This window comes from Uloborus diversus, chromosome 4, assembly GCF_026930045.1.
Source record: "Uloborus diversus isolate 005 chromosome 4, Udiv.v.3.1, whole genome shotgun sequence".
NCBI classification, from domain to species: Eukaryota; Metazoa; Arthropoda; class Arachnida; order Araneae; family Uloboridae; genus Uloborus; species Uloborus diversus.
Window position 1 is genome coordinate 72,955,291 of NC_072734.1, and position 13,526 is coordinate 72,968,816.

Genomic DNA, 13,526 nt, shown 5'->3' on the forward strand with positions numbered 1-13,526 from the left:
ACAGGTTTCACTGTATTTCCGTTTGTTTCATACAGAATTGAGTTTTTACTGTCATTTTATTTTTAAAATATGCATTATTCAACAAAAGGTATGTTAAGATGCACAAAATCAAAAATCAATGAGAGGGACAAACATAAAATGAAACAGTACAGTATGTAGAGTATGTAGTAATAATAAAATGATGTGCTATAATAGTAATGTGCAGTAGATGCAGTAATTATACTAATAACTTAAAAATTGAAGCTGTTTTATGCAGCACAATCAGATCGTTATTCTAAAATACACCGTTGCCTTTTCTTTTCTTTTATAAAAAGTCCATCAATGTTAACCCCCGAACTTATTGGTCTCTTAAATCCACAATGCAAGAGGAGCTTCCATTTTCACATAGTTTGCTTAGTAGTCCAGGATCTGAAGGGGGTTGAGCATGCATGGAAAGGCTGACGCAATATTATTTCTGATTATTGTTACAGGTACGATGGTGATTATGAAACTACATGTCGTCGCCCCCCTGGGTGGTCGACAATCCCGGGGGAGGGGGGAAAGCAGTGGGGGAACCGTTTTCTAAAACACTCATAACTCGCGAACTATTTGAGATAAAACACTGAAAAAAGTGGCAATCGACGCAACAAAACAAGGGCTTCATAAAAGCTAAATATAATTATGGACCTATCTTTGTTGGTTTCTGAGTAAAATTCCATTTTTCGCAAACAAGCAAAATTTTTGAATAAAATGCGCAAAACAAACTTTTTTTGACCAAAATAAATTCCAAATCAAAATTGTTTGATTTTTTTTTTCAAATAATGTCCAAAATATCATTATTCAGTCTGTTAAAATCATTTAAGTACTGTTAACGCGTTGAAAAACAAAATGGCAGTAGCAAGCTCGAACACGATTTGCATTATAGTTCAGGATTTGAAAGGGTATTTTGAGTATGCATGGACACCTGACGCAAAATTATTCCTGATTAATGTCACAGGCACTATAGTGAATATGAAACCACATTTCTTCGCTGCCCTGGATGGTCGACAACCCCAGGGAGGGGGGGGGAAGCAGTGGGGGGAGCCGTTTGCTAAAACACTAATAACTCGCGAACTATTTGAAATAAAACACTGAAAAAAGTGGCAAAAGATGCAACAGAACAAGGGCTTGAAAAACCCAAATATGTTTATGGTCTTATCTTTGTTGGTTTTTAATTAAAATTCCTTTTTTAGCAGCCATGCAAAAATTTTGAATAAAATACGAAAAGCTTTTTTTCAAAGATAAGTTCTTTTTTAAAAATTATTTAACCGTTTAGGAAATCAATAAACCTGAAATTTCATTATTCAGTTTGTTTAAAACTACTTAATTATTACCAACGTGAGCGTTAAAAAGCGAAATTAAAAATGCAAGGACTTGCCTAAGTTAGCGCATTGAACAAAACGGCAGTATGCTAAAAGGAGAAAAAAAACAGCCTTATTATCCTTATGACGAACTATTCATTCTTCAGTTTACAAACTTATTCTAATTGCAAAGTATTTAACTATGGCTTTAATTTTGTTACATACTGCTTTAAATTTGAGAGGAACTAGGGAACCAGGCCCAGAGTAGTTTCAATTCAAATATAATTTTAATTTATTTCTACTAATTTGTGTTTTCAATTTGCACAAAAGGATATTGCGGGTATTGTTTTGCGAATATTGCTTTTTATAATTTACTCAACAAAGAACAATGATACAAGAAATAATATGTACTAAATAAATATAAAAATGAGAAGCTTGAGCTTTTATGAAAACGAATATAAATATAAAATTATACATTAGAGTTCTAAAAAACTAACTAAATAAAATTAGTAAAATAATGCGTATTAAAAAATAATTGTAGATATCAATATGCATACATAAAGCATTAATATATCAGAAATTCTGAAAGCTGGATCATACTCTTTTTGTTGACTTGTAATTGCTCTATTGAATCGTTCTCTTCCGAGTATTTTGTAGTTTATGGGTTTTTGCTTTAGTCTTAAAAGCACAGTATTTACAGCAAGATGAATTATTAATAAAACAATTACAAGATTATTTACAGTTCTTGCCTGCGCAGGGTGGAATTAAACTCTCTGGTAACACTGGCTGCATCATAAGTTACATCTAAAGGCGCTACTAAGGTACAGGGGAATTGATTCAATATTACAGTTGAGCAGTACTTCTTAGCACATGTTGGAAAGAATTGCAGGAGCATGGTAAAGAGCTGATATTATATTTATTTCTCATGGAAATGACAAGAAATTATTGTAATGTACTTTCCGGAACTTCTGGTTTTCAAGTTATGAAAACGACAGTGAGATGTACCGATCGTGTTTAAGGTCAGTAGGGGAAGAAGGACAGTTCAACGCCAGCCGGCGGCTCTCCGGCTCATAGCCGCCGTCCATTGCCCCTCTGACCTCCCCTCCACCCCCTCCCAACACCGCCTCATCCCCCTCCCACTTCCTCCGACCTTGGGTTGCGCCTGAATCTTGAAGAAGATGACCACCGCGTTTTCGCCCTTCCTCGTTTTCGCTCGTGAAAGGTTACGAATAGTTTTCGCGCGTTTTTAGTTTCGGTTTTCGGTTGGCAACACTTGTTGTCATGACAACCAGAGTTTTTAGTTTTCGGTTGGCAACACCTGTTGCTATGTTTTAGCTTATGCTATGTTTAACGTCGGTGGCGCCATCTATTGAGAGGTTTATTTTTTATTTCCGGACTTTGAATATTTCTGCGAATTTAATTATTTTTATTTTTACAGAGTGTTGAAGTTGGGAATCGAACACCCAAACTTTGAGTTAGCAAAAACGTATGCTAACCACTATGCTATATTTTTCATTACTCTTTCAGTCTTAATGTGAATCTGTACCATGACAACGAATATTACAATTAAATTAATTTTAAAACCATCAGTTAATTTACTCTTTAGTACTAATCATGGCATATCATTAACTGAATTTCAGCTCATAATTGAAACTATCATCATTATTATTATTATTTTTCATAATAACAAAGTTTTCACTTAAGTAAAGATTTATTTAAATACAACCCATTCGAGATTTTAGATTTATTTCAATGCTTTGTGGACTTGAAATATATTTTAAACTTTGATTTTCTTTTTCATGCATTTCAAACTTTATCCTTTTTATTTTTTCTAACTTGTTAAATTTTCTTTTTTCTTTGTCAAATTTACAAATAATTTTTCTAACTTGTAAAAATTTCGAAGAAATAATTTTCTTAACTAATTTTTTTTTTTTTTTTTTTTGACTTTCATACAACAAAATATTTTTTCTTATTTGTTAAATTTTCTAAGAAATAATTAACTTAAATATTCTTTCATACATTTTGAACTTTAACGTTTTTTCCTGTCATTTAGCACTTTGATTTTTTTTTTTCACTATTTTAGCGTTTTTCAATTATTTTCAGTCTTTAACTATTTTCTTAACTTTTTAGTCTTTAACTAATTTCAAGCATTTCAGACTTAGATTATTTTTTCGTGATTTCGATTTTTTTTTAGTATATTTTAGAGTTTGATCATTTTCTCGCTTGTTTTTACTTTATCGTTTTTTTTTTTCCCGATATTTTTAAACTTAGAAATTTTTCACAAGTAGTGACAGGAATCGAACCTTCAAATTTTTCAAAACGTTATCATGTCTTCAATTTTTGCAATCATGTCAAACTTGCAATCAATTTACTCGTAGTAGTAATTAACACTTATCATTAACAAATTTTCTCAGATTTTAAAAAAATCAACTTAATTAATTTTTTCCAGTAAGCAAATTGCGCACTCAAGTTACATTCCAACACTGCATATATGTTTCAAGAGTTTCATTGAATTTATCACATTCCATTTAATTAACTATAATAATTACTTTTTCATTAATACTTAACTTAATCATTTTATCATACATTTATTCCAGTTACAAAATTATGCTTAAAAGTTATTTATTTTTCTTAGCACAAGAGATTTTAACATGTTCCTACTAAAATGCTTTTCACTCTAGTTTGAGTTTACTAAAATAGCAACTCATTTACGATTTAGATTCATTTAATCGTCTTTGATTCTTTTTTCATTGTTAATATTTTAAATTATCACATACATTATTATTTTTATACATTTATCCATTTAATTTTCGAAAATCTACAATCAATTTACTTTTCGTATTAATTAACACTTATCACTATCAAATATTTTCATGAATTTTAAAAAATTATCTTCTTAAATAATTTTTTACTGTAACCAAATTTCCCACTCAAGTTATATTTTATCACTACATATGCTTTTCATGAGTTTCACTTAATTTATCGCATTTCATTTAATTAACTCTAATAATTATTTTTTATCATCGATATTTAAGTTAATCATATTTTCCTTTCTTTATTTTTTTTTCATGCAAACACTCTTGATGGAATAAAACAAAATTTTCAACTTTCATGAATTAAATCCCCTCTGAATATTTTATTTTACTTTACCATACTTTACTATTTTACTTACTGCGTTTTACTATTTATCATTCATTACAGCTTTTCCAAAATATTACTTTACAACCAACCAATTTCATTAACAGAATTTTCATTACAATTTATAAATTTCACTTTTATTTAATTATTTTTACCTACGGTAAAATAAAACACATAACACAAAAATGTTAAACATCAATGAAGTACCCAAGAAATGTTAAAATTATAAGTCGAGTATCAAAACTTCATGTCAGCAAATTTTAAAAATAGACTTACCGAAAAATAACTTCTACTGAAATTCATTTCAAAACTTGGAATCAATTTACTCTTAGCATTAATAAACACTTATCATTAAGAAATTTTCATGGATTTTAAAAATCAACTTATTTAATTTTTTTCCAGTAAGCAAATTTCGCACTCAAGTTACATTTCATCACTTTATATGCTTTTCAAGAGTTTCATTTAATTTATCACATTTTATTTAATCAACTCTATTAATTATTTTTTTGATTAGTATTTAACTTAGTCATTTTATCGCATAGTGTTTTACTTTATTATTTTTTTTTTTTCATACAAGCACTCTTGTTAGAATAAAACAAAATTTTCAACCTTCATGAATTAGAATCACTTTGGCTATTTCATTTTCCCAATAATATTTTACTTTAACAACTAATTTCTTTAACAAAATCGATATCATTTATTTTAGTCTTTATCCTTTTCGAACGATACATTCAAATGGACAGCTGTACGTTAAATTAAGAAACTTAATCTAAATTTTGACAAATTACGTTATAGCTAAATACTGACTAAAATTAAGTACAAAAGACTAACCTTTTTGGGGTGAAATCCCTCAAGTACCAGCTATCGCGAAGTTATTTAAAAACAGTGAATGAAATTGTAATAAGTGGATTGTTAATTATAACTCAATCTCACAAAATTACAATTACATGCATGTTTTATTTGAAATCGCTGCATACGGCTGGCTGCCCATCGTCGATTTGCAGAACGCATGCCGTGATATCGCAAATCAACTCGGCTGTTGAAAGAAACTACCGTAATCCCACAGCACTTCGGATCGTCCACACACACGCATCGAGGCGAATTGAGAAAATGACTTTATCAATATTGCTATCTACCCCTTTACCGATAACAGATAACAAACCCCACGTGCTAGTATTATTCACCACCTGGCCTACGTCTTTCAAGTGATGTCACTGTTTCTGACCAATTAAAATTAGTTCACGTTTCTCAAATATCAAGCACATAGATCGGCAATAACCTGATGTCAGGTTTTTCCAAACAAAATTTTAGATTTTAATTCGTAGTTTCGAATTAATTTCTTTTTCATTTCAAACTTATAAAAAAAAATTTCCAGCTTGTAAGAATATTTCTTTCAAAAACAGATTTTTGATTCAAAACAGTATTTTTTCAAACTTGTAATATTTTTCTACTTAGAAAATGAAATCAAAAATTTTTGTTTTCTTTAATCATATAAAATGTTTTTAAGAAATAATTTCTCAAACTTGTAATATTTTTCCACTAATTAAAAAAAAATCAATTTTTTTTTTCAATCATATAAAAATAAATTTTTAATCTTACAACAGTAAATTTTTCCGCAAAAATATTTTTTTCAAATCAAAATAATAATAATATTTTTGTAACATATTGTTTTTTTTCCTTTCAATCTTTTTTTTTTTTTTTTCAAAAATTTTCAAACTTACGAAATAAAATTTTTTCAACTGAATCTTCAAACGAAATGCTTTAATTAAATTTAAAACTCAATATCACTTTACTCTTAGTATTAATAACCAATAGCACTTAACCATTTACTCTTTGCACTCTAAGTATTAATTAACACACACGCATTAGAAATAATAATAATAATGTTTAAGATACTTACAAATCACTTACTCAAGCTTTCAAATATCCATCTAGCATGTTATTGTTCATTCGTGTGAGGGAACTTGTAATAAAACTTTACTTATCAACCGAAATTATAAGCGAAAATATCGCATTTTTTAGCACTTAATATAATCCTACAATTAACAAATTGGTTTTAACTTTGAATTTAAGAAAAATAAAAACTATTACACACTTAGTAACATATCTATCGATGTATATTATTTCATGACAAATCACAAATAGGTGAGGATCTTTTATCGATCATGTGACCAACTAAGTTAAGAAAGAGCGTTCTTATCTCATATGAGAATTTATAAGTCTTTAATATTTCTCTTTAATGTAAGTGTATTGATACGTACGAGTTTGTGTATGTGAATATAACTGTGTATTGTTTTCAAACCATTGTCATGTTTAAGCTTTACGGTTCTAATTTTGACTTTCCACTTAGCATTATTTGAAGTCCTTCGCATGCATTAAACTATAGAAATATTACAAAAATTATATTTTCATTCAGTCTTAATTACAAAACCATACAATAAGATGAAGACAACACCGATAGTATAAAGATTACTTACAATAAAGTGCATATAAAAAATATATGTAAGAGTGATTTCAAAGTATAATCCATCAACCATATTCAACAACTCAATCAAAACACAAGTCTCTTTTAAAATGATAAACACAATTTATTCACACACACAGTAAAAGACAATTAAAAAAACTTTCATCTTTAAGTAAAACTCTTCAAAACTTTCAAGCGTATTTTTAACATCGATTGCATCAAATAAATCAGACACATGACATTTTAAACATGGACTATCAACATTCAAAGCAACGAAGTCACGAGTCAAGTTTTCCCAATTAACATTAAAAAGAGCCCGTTCGAAAAAAAGTGTCGAACTTTCGACCCCTTGTTAATGATTCACATTCATGCACTCTCATGTAAAAAATGAATCCATTTTTACAATCCACACATTCTTTTTTAGAAAGGTAGTTTATGTTGCATATGAGCTCATCAAATAGTCACTTACGTAGAGAATCAGCCAGTTTACGAACTTCTTGTGATGTATATGTGCTGATTTTATCACATCGACAATCACAGGGATATTTTTTCTCAATTTCCGAAAGGATGTACTCTTTTAGAGTATAAGTCATAAGTTTGTCTTTGACACTACGTGAGATACAAGGGGATGCGTAGCACAATTTGTCAATCTGGCTTTCCAAAAGTAGAACTCTATCAGGCATCAACTGGAACACTTCTCGTTTCAGTTTGAACAATCTTTGCACACTAACACAGATGTTACCATTCGCACTCGACTCTCCTTTTTTATAACAAAAGCGAAATCACGGTCTTCGATTAATTTTTGATTTACATTTTTACGTAGGCTTGAAATAAGTGATCTCCACACATCTGGTTCTAAGGAAATACCATCCATAGTTGGTCGAAAAATACCATCTTTCCCACACGTATATCTTCTAATATGCACGCGTGTACGTTTCCGAAAAGTATTCACCTAAAGTGAAAATACAATCACCCAAGTGTATCATATCATCAGGCTGTGGAGAAGCCTCAATGTTCATTTTCATGTTCGTTGCATCCCATCTGTTCATCTTCAGGCTTCAAAGTTTCAGAATGATTTTCACCAGCGTTAGTCATTCTTAACTCTCATAGGATTAGGAGTCACAATACTAAAACAACTTCCTGTGAACTTAAAAAATAAATCAAACTAGGTTTTAACACTAGCTGGTGAAGAAAAATCCTAAGTACATAGAATAAAATTTCACGATCTCTTTCAAAGCTCAGAATCACCCTGAAAATGATTCTCCAAACATCCACTATAAACCAATGAATATTCACTTTAACCAATGAGAAGTGTACATAAATCTCTTGCTACTGACGTCATAGAATATCACATGAACTTTTGAGCAGAATTGAGTTGTTTTACACAGTATTCAGATTTTTAGAAAATGCCAACACTTTGACTTCCAAATTCATCCAAATTGACATGATCAATTACACATGATTGATCATGTCATGCGTGAGATGCGAAACCGTCATCGGCATTCGATGTGATGTGAAAACCTGCTACCATCTTAAAATTACTCGTAGTAGGTCAGGATGAATTTGGAAGTCAAAGTGTTGGCATTTTCTAAAAATCTGAATACTGTGTAAAACAACTCAATTCTGCTCAAAAGTTCATGTGATATTCTATGACGTCAGTAGCAAGAGATTTATGTACACTTCTCATTGGTTAAAGTGAATATTCATTGGTTTATAGTGGATGTTTGGAGAATCATTTTCAGGGTGATTCTGAGCTTTGAAAGAGATCGTGAAATTTTATTCTATGTACTTAGGATTTTTCTTCACCAGCTAGTGTTAAAACCTAGTTTGATTTATTTTTTAAGTTCACAGGAAGTTGTTTTAGTATTGTGACTCCTAATCCTATGAGAGTTAAGAATGACTAACGCTGGTGAAAATCATTCTGAAACTTTGAAGCCTGAAGATGAACAGATGGGATGCAACGAACATGAAAATGAACATTGAGGCTTCTCCACAGCCTGATGATATGATACACTTGGGTGATTGTATTTTCACTTTAGGTGAATACTTTTCGGAAACGTACACGCGTGCATATTAGAAGATATACGTGTGGGAAAGATGGTATTTTTCGACCAACTATGGATGGTATTTCCTTAGAACCAGATGTGTGGAGATCACTTATTTCAAGCCTACGTAAAAATGTAAATCAAAAATTAATCGAAGACCGTGATTTCGCTTTTGTTATAAAAAAGGAGAGTCGAGTGCGAATGGTAACATCTGTGTTAGTGTGCAAAGATTGTTCAAACTGAAACGAGAAGTGTTCCAGTTGATGCCTGATAGAGTTCTACTTTTGGAAAGCCAGATTGACAAATTGTGCTACGCATCCCCTTGTATCTCACGTAGTGTCAAAGACAAACTTATGACTTATACTCTAAAAGAGTACATCCTTTCGGAAATTGAGAAAAAATATCCCTGTGATTGTCGATGTGATAAAATCAGCACATATACATCACAAGAAGTTCGTAAACTGGCTGATTCTCTACGTAAGTGACTATTTGATGAGCTCATATGCAACATAAACTACCTTTCTAAAAAAGAATGTGTGGATTGTAAAAATGGATTCATTTTTTACATGAGAGTGCATGAATGTGAATCATTAACAAGGGGTCGAAAGTTCGACACTTTTTTTCGAACGGGCTCTTTTTAATGTTAATTGGGAAAACTTGACTCGTGACTTCGTTGCTTTGAATGTTGATAGTCCATGTTTAAAATGTCATGTGTCTGATTTATTTGATGCAATCGATGTTAAAAATACGCTTGAAAGTTTTGAAGAGTTTTACTTAAAGATGAAAGTTTTTTTAATTGTCTTTTACTGTGTGTGTGAATAAATTGTGTTTATCATTTTAAAAGAGACTTGTGTTTTGATTGAGTTGTTGAATATGGTTGATGGATTATACTTTGAAATCACTCTTACATATATTTTTTATATGCACTTTATTGTAAGTAATCTTTATACTATCGGTGTTGTCTTCATCTTATTGTATGGTTTTGTAATTAAGACTGAATGAAAATATAATTTTTGTAATATTTCTATAGTTTAATGCATGCGAAGGACTTCAAATAATGCTAAGTGGAAAGTCAAAATTAGAACCGTAAAGCTTAAACATGACAATGGTTTGAAAACAATACACAGTTATATTCACATACACAAACTCGTACGTATCAATACACTTACATTAAAGAGAAATATTAAAGACTTATAAATTCTCATATGAGATAAGAACGCTCTTTCTTAACTTAGTTGGTCACATGATCGATAAAAGATCCTCACCTATTTGTGATTTGTCATGAAATAATATACATCGATAGATATGTTACTAAGTGTGTAATAGTTTTTATTTTTCTTAAATTCAAAGTTAAAACCAATTTGTTAATTGTAGGATTATATTAAGTGCTAAAAAATGCGATATTTTCGCTTATAATTTCGGTTGATAAGTAAAGTTTTATTACAAGTTCCCTCACACGAATGAACAATAACATGCTAGATGGATATTTGAAAGCTTGAGTAAGTGATTTGTAAGTATCTTAAACATTATTATTATTATTTCTAATGCGTGTGTGTTAATTAATACTTAGAGTGCAAAGAGTAAATGGTTAAGTGCTATTGGTTATTAATACTAAGAGTAAAGTGATATTGAGTTTTAAATTTAATTAAAGCATTTCGTTTGAAGATTCAGTTGAAAAAATTTTATTTCGTAAGTTTGAAAATTTTTGAAAAAAAAAAAAAAAAGATTGAAAGGAAAAAAAACAATATGTTACAAAAATATTATTATTATTTTGATTTGAAAAAAATATTTTTGCGGAAAAATTTACTGTTGTAAGATTAAAAATTTATTTTTATATGATTGAAAAAAAAAATTGATTTTTTTTTAATTAGTGGAAAAATATTACAAGTTTGAGAAATTATTTCTTAAAAACATTTTATATGATTAAAGAAAACAAAAATTTTTGATTTCATTTTCTAAGTAGAAAAATATTACAAGTTTGAAAAAATACTGTTTTGAATCAAAAATCTGTTTTTGAAAGAAATATTCTTACAAGCTGGAAATTTTTTTTTATAAGTTTGAAATGAAAAAGAAATTAATTCGAAACTACGAATTAAAATCTAAAATTTTGTTTGGAAAAACCTGACATCAGGCTATTGCCGATCTATGTGCTTGATATTTGAGAAACGTGAACTAATTTTAATTGGTCAGAAACAGTGACATCACTTGAAAGACGTAGGCCAGGTGGTGAATAATACTAGCACGTGGGGTTTGTTATCTGTTATCGGTAAAGGGGTAGATAGCAATATTGATAAAGTCATTTTCTCAATTCGCCTCGATGCGTGTGTGTGGACGATCCGAAGTGCTGTGGGGATTACGGTAGTTTCTTTCAACAGCCGAGTTGATTTGCGATATCACGGCATGCGTTCTGCAAATCGACGATGGGCAGCCAGCCGTATGCAGCGATTTCAAATAAAACATGCATGTAATTGTAATTTTGTGAGATTGAGTTATAATTAACAATCCACTTATTACAATTTCATTCACTGTTTTTAAATAACTTCGCGATAGCTGGTACTTGAGGGATTTCACCCCAAAAAGGTTAGTCTTTTGTACTTAATTTTAGTCAGTATTTAGCTATAACTTAATTTGTCAAAATTTAGATTAAGTTTCTTAATTTAACGTATAGCTGTCCATTTGAATGTATCGTTCGAAAAGGATAAAGACTAAAATAAATGATATCGATTTTGTTAAAGAAATTAGTTGTTAAAGTAAAATATTATTGGGAAAATGAAATAGCCAAAGTGATTCTAATTCATGAAGGTTGAAAATTTTGTTTTATTCTAACAAGAGTGCTTGTATGAAAAAAAAAATAATAAAGTAAAACACTATGCGATAAAATGACTAAGTTAAATACTAATCAAAAAAATAATTAATAGAGTTGATTAAATAAAATGTGATAAATTAAATGAAACTCTTGAAAAGCATATAAAGTGATGAAATGTAACTTGAGTGCGAAATTTGCTTACTGGAAAAAAATTAAATAAGTTGATTTTTAAAATCCATGAAAATTTCTTAATGATAAGTGTTTATTAATGCTAAGAGTAAATTGATTCCAAGTTTTTGAAATGAATTTCAGTAGAAGTTATTTTTCGGTAAGTCTATTTTTAAAATTTGCTGACATGAAGTTTTGATACTCGACTTATAATTTTAACATTTCTTGGGTACTTCATTGATGTTTAACATTTTTGTGTTATGTGTTTTATTTTACCGTAGGTAAAAATAATTAAATAAAAGTGAAATTTATAAATTGTAATGAAAATTCTGTTAATGAAATTGGTTGGTTGTAAAGTAATATTTTGGAAAAGCTGTAATGAATGATAAATAGTAAAACGCAGTAAGTAAAATAGTAAAGTATGGTAAAGTAAAATAAAATATTCAGAGGGGATTTAATTCATGAAAGTTGAAAATTTTGTTTTATTCCATCAAGAGTGTTTGCATGAAAAAAAAATAAAGAAAGGAAAATATGATTAACTTAAATATCGATGATAAAAAATAATTATTAGAGTTAATTAAATGAAATGCGATAAATTAAGTGAAACTCATGAAAAGCATATGTAGTGATAAAATATAACTTGAGTGGGAAATTTGGTTACAGTAAAAAATTATTTAAGAAGATAATTTTTTAAAATTCATGAAAATATTTGATAGTGATAAGTGTTAATTAATACGAAAAGTAAATTGATTGTAGATTTTCGAAAATTAAATGGATAAATGTATAAAAATAATAATGTATGTGATAATTTAAAATATTAACAATGAAAAAAGAATCAAAGACGATTAAATGAATCTAAATCGTAAATGAGTTGCTATTTTAGTAAACTCAAACTAGAGTGAAAAGCATTTTAGTAGGAACATGTTAAAATCTCTTGTGCTAAGAAAAATAAATAACTTTTAAGCATAATTTTGTAACTGGAATAAATGTATGATAAAATGATTAAGTTAAGTATTAATGAAAAAGTAATTATTATAGTTAATTAAATGGAATGTGATAAATTCAATGAAACTCTTGAAACATATATGCAGTGTTGGAATGTAACTTGAGTGCGCAATTTGCTTACTGGAAAAAATTAATTAAGTTGATTTTTTTTAAATCTGAGAAAATTTGTTAATGATAAGTGTTAATTACTACTACGAGTAAATTGATTGCAAGTTTGACATGATTGCAAAAATTGAAGACATGATAACGTTTTGAAAAATTTGAAGGTTCGATTCCTGTCACTACTTGTGAAAAATTTCTAAGTTTAAAAATATCGGGAAAAAAAAAAACGATAAAGTAAAAACAAGCGAGAAAATGATCAAACTCTAAAATATACTAAAAAAAAATCGAAATCACGAAAAAATAATCTAAGTCTGAAATGCTTGAAATTAGTTAAAGACTAAAAAGTTAAGAAAATAGTTAAAGACTGAAAATAATTGAAAAACGCTAAAATAGTGAAAAAAAAAATCAAAGTGCTAAATGACAGGAAAAAACGTTAAAGTTCAAAATGTATGAAAGAATATTTAAGTTAATTATTTCTT